The sequence below is a fragment of the Oncorhynchus keta genome, unplaced genomic scaffold (assembly GCF_023373465.1).
Source record: "Oncorhynchus keta strain PuntledgeMale-10-30-2019 unplaced genomic scaffold, Oket_V2 Un_contig_21141_pilon_pilon, whole genome shotgun sequence".
NCBI lineage: Eukaryota > Metazoa > Chordata > Actinopteri > Salmoniformes > Salmonidae > Oncorhynchus > Oncorhynchus keta.
Window position 1 is genome coordinate 8,518 of NW_026282331.1, and position 4,615 is coordinate 13,132.

The window sequence follows — 4,615 nt, forward strand, 5'->3', positions numbered from 1 at the left end:
TTCATTTTTGATTTTGTGACGAGGCTTTTAAACACACAGACCTGAAACAGCCAATGCAGACACACCCTTCAACTGGAGGCCTGTGATGGGTGATACTGTTAATCAGGGTGATTTTGGAGAACTGAGACATGGCACTGACTTAGATGGGTTAGATTTGACTAATTGATTGAATTCGGATTGGATTTAGGCCTCACAATCAATTGACACTGATCAACTGTGAAAGCAGATGATCTTGGGAACATCTTTAGAATTGCAGCCATTGTTCGGCAAGACTCTTAAATATTCCAAACACACAGATCTGGCAACACAGACAAACTCTTCGGCTTCTGAAACCTCTGATGGATGGAACCTTACCTGACCGCCGCCAACTTATATGACTGATGACTTATTGATGGAATAAATGTGGACGGAAGGTTGAACTTGAAACATAACGGAAAACTACCAACGGTAATTCCTGCAAAGGCTTTTTATTAAAATGATGTATTTTTTTTTTAGGTTAGAGATAACAGAACAAAACATTTATAATAACTGTAAGCTCGTGGAAAAGTAGAGGAGGAGTTGAAGGATCTACTTGACTTTACTCTTCGTTGAAAATTGAAACTCTGAACTGAACTGTCTGACAGTACAAATTAATTTAATTTTAAACTTGTCAACTCTTCAGCGATTACTACTTTTAAAAGGGGAGGTCCCAAATGGCACCCTATTCACTATTTTAGTGCACTACTTTGATTATAAGTCTAGTCAAAAGTAGTGCACTGTATAGGGAAGAGTGTGCCGTTTAGAACACGGTCTACAATGGAGTGCTGCTCGCCTGCATTGATCAATGTGTTTGTGCATTTGCATGAAATGTTATACATTTAAGTCTCTGTGGAATAGTTTAAGCGTCAGTATAGATATTAAATGTTTGTAAGATTTTACCCCTGTGTAATTCATGTACTGTATTATTACTTTTCTACATTCCCAGCATGTCTTATATTCATCTGGTATGGTCACCAGTGTTCCTGTCTTGGTAAAACAAAATGGAGGACAACATGTCTTGGTCACCAGTGTTCCTGTATTGGTAAAACAAAATGGAGGACAACATGTCTTATATTCATCAGGTATGGTCACCAGTGTTCCTGTCTTGGTAAAACAAAATGGAGGACAACATGTCCTTACATTTATCAGGTATGGTCACCAGTGGTCCTGTCTTGGTAAAACAAAATGGAGGACAACATGTCCTTACATTTATCAGGTATGGTCACCAGTGGTCCTGTCTTGGTAAAACAAAATGGAGGACAACATGGTCACCACTGGTCCTGTCTTGGTAAAACAAAATGGAGGACAACATGTCTTGGTCACCAGTGTTCCTGTCTTGGTAAAACAAAATGGAGGACAACATGTCTTATATTCATCTGGTATGGTCACCAGTGTTCCTGTCTTGGTAAAACAAAATGGAGGACAACATGTCTTATATTCATCAGGTATGGTCACCAGTGTTCCTGTCTTGGTAAAACAAAATGGAGGACAACATGTCTTATATTCATCAGGTATGGTCACCACTGGTCCTGTCTTGGTAAAACAAAATGGAGGACAACATGTCTTGGTCACCAGTGTTCCTGTATTGGTAAAACAAAATGGAGGACAACATGTCTTAAATTCATCTGGTATGGTCACCACTGGTCCTGTCTTGGTAAAACAAAATGGAGGACAACATGTCTTGGTCACCAGTGTTCCTGTCTTGGTAAAACAAAATGGAGGACAACATGTCTTGGTCACCAGTGGTCCTGTATTGGTAAAACAAAATGGAGGACAACATGTCTTGGTCACCAGTGGTCCTGTCTTGGTAAAAAACAAAATGGAGGACAACATGTCTTACATTTATCTGGTATGGTCACCACTGGTCCTGTCTTGGTAAAACAAAATGGAGGACAACATGTCTTGGTCACCACTGTTCACTCCAGGAACAGGTTGGAATTAAAACCTACAGGAGGGTAACACTAAAACCCTACAGGAACAGGGTTAGGGTCTAAAACCTACAGGAGGTAGCACTCCAGGAACAGGGTTGGAATTAAAACCTACAGGAGGGTAGCACTCCAGGAACAGGGTTGGAATTAAAACCTACAGGAGGGTAGCACTCCAGGAACAGGGTTGGAATTAAAACCTACAGGAGGGTAGCACTCCAGGAACAGGGTTGGAGTCTAAAACCCTACAGGAGGGTAGCACTCCAGGAACAGGGTTGGAGTTAAAACCTACAGGAGGGTAGCACTCCAGGAACAGGGTTGGAATTAAAACCTACAGGAGGGTAGCTCTCCAGGAACAGGGTTGGAGTTAAAACCTACAGGAGGGTAGCTCTCCAGGAACAGGGTTGGAGTTAAAACCTACAGGAGGGTAGCTCTCCAGGAACAGGGTTGGAGTTAAAACCTACAGGAGGGTAGTTCTCTAGGAACAGGGTTGGAGTTAAAACCTACAGGAGGGTAGCTCTCCAGGAACAGGGTTGGAGTTAAAACCTACAGGAGGGTAGCTCTCCAGGAACAGGGTTGGAGTTAAAACCTACAGGAGGGTAGCTCTCCAGGAACAGGGTTGGAGTTAAAACCTACAGGAGGGTAGCTCTCCAGGAACAGGGTTGGAGTTAAAACCTACAGGAGGGTAGCTCTCCAGGAACAGGGTTGGAGTTAAAACCTACAGGAGGGTAGCTCTCCAGGAACAGGGTTGGAGTTAAACCCTACAGGAGGGTAGCTCCAGGAACAGGGTTGGAGTTAAACCCTACAGGAGGGTAGCTCTCCAGGAACAGGGTTGGAGTTAAAACCTACAGGAGGGTAGCACTCCAGGAACAGGGTTGGAGTTAAAACCTACAGGAGGGTAGCTCTCCAGGAACAGGGTTGGAGTACAGGAAACCCTACAGGAGGGTAGCTCTCCAGGAACAGGGTTGGAGTTAAAACCTACAGGAGGGTAGCTCTCCAGGAACAGGGTTGGAGTTAAAACCCTACAGGAGGGTAGCTCTCCAGGAACAGGGTTGGAGTTAAACCCTACAGGAGGGTAGCTCTCCAGGAACAGGGTTGGAGTTAAAACCCTACAGGAGGGTAGCTCTCCAGGAACAGGGTTGGAGTTAAAACCCTACAGGAGGGTAGCTCTCCAGGAACAGGGTTGGAGTTAAAACCCTACAGGAGGGTAGCTCTCCAGGAACAGGGTTGGAGTTAAAACCTACAGGAGGGTAGCTCTCCAGGAACAGGGTTGGAGTTAAAACCTACAGGAGGGTAGCTCTCCAGGAACAGGGTTGGAGTCTAAAACCCTACAGGAGGGTAGCACTCCAGGAACAGGGTTGGAGTTAAAACCTACAGGAGGGTAGCTCTCCAGGAACAGGGTTGGTCTAAAACCCTACAGGAGCCATCCAGGAAAGGGTTGGAGTTAAAACCTGTGGTAGCTCTCCAGGAACAACCTCTGGGGATAGCTCTCCAGGAACAGGGTTGGAGTTCTGCTGCTGTGGTCAGGGTTGGAATAGGAGCTGCTCTCCAGGAACATTCTGAGTTCACTGTAGCTCTCCAGGAACAGGGTTGCATTCCATGTTTCCAGGAACATGTTCATGTAGAATAAGGATCCTGCTCTGTTTATTAAAACCCTGCAGGAGGTAGCACTGTACTCCAGGAACAGGGTTGGAATTCAAACCACAGGAAGATGCCACCCAGGGTTATTCCCTATTAGGAGTGGTACTACTCCAGGTAGGTTGGAGTTCAAACCCTACAGGAGGGTAGCTCTCCAGGAACAGGGTTGGAATTAAAACCCTACAGGAGGTAGCTCTCCAGGAACAGGGTTGGAGTTAAACCCTACAGGAGGTAGCACTCTCCAGGAACAGGGTTAGTTAAAACCCTACAGGAGGGTCTCTCCAGGAACAGAGTTAAACCCTATTAAAACCCTACAGGAGGTAGCTCTCCAGGAACAGGGTTGGAGTCTAAAACCTACAGGAGGTAGCACTATACAGGAGGGTAGCTCTCCAGGAACAGGGTTGGAGTCCAGGAACAGGGTTGGAGTTAAAACCTTAGTTAAAACCTACAGGAGGTAGCTCTCCAGGAACAGGGTTGAGTTAAAACCCTACAGGAGGGTATCCAGGAACAGGGTTGGAGTTAAAACCCTACAGGAGGGTAGCTCTCATTTAGCTCTCAGGAAAACCTACAGGAGGTAGCACTCCAGGAACAACAGGAGAGGTAGCACTCCAGGAACAGGGTTGGAATTAAAACCTACAGGAGGGTAGCACTCCAGGAACAGGGTTGGAGTCTAAAACCCTACAGGAGGGTAGCTCTCCAGGAACAGGGTTGGAGTCTAAAACCCTACAGGAGGGTAGCTCTCCAGGAACAGGGTTGGAGTCTAAAAACCCTACAGGAGGGTAGCACTCCAGTCCTATTAAAACCCTAGCTCTCCAGGAACAGGGTTGAGTAGCACTCCAGGAACAGGGTTGGAGTCTAAAACCCTACAGGAGGATAGCTCTCCAGGGAACAGGGTTGGAGAGCCATTGAAAATGAGTCTGTTTACATCATTGCCACCTCTGTGGGTAGCTTGTAGCGTATTGTCTGCTGCTGTGGTCTATTGGAATGAGCCCTGGTATTCTGAGTTCACTGTTTTATCCTATTCTATCACTGTT

At 45.8% G+C, this 4,615-nt stretch overlaps 1 long non-coding RNA gene across 1 annotated transcript; it reads right to left on the bottom strand.

The window, feature by feature from the left end:
• Positions 1-2,198: 2,198 nt before the first annotated feature.
• On the bottom strand, positions 2,199-3,280 carry LOC127920905 (uncharacterized). The gene is made up of 4 exons (XR_008107928.1): positions 3,184-3,280; positions 2,447-2,661; positions 2,275-2,403; positions 2,199-2,231 (listed from the first exon to the last, which is right to left on the bottom strand). It is a non-coding gene; the product is annotated as an uncharacterized LOC127920905 (long non-coding RNA).
• Positions 3,281-4,615: the final 1,335 nt, after the last annotated feature.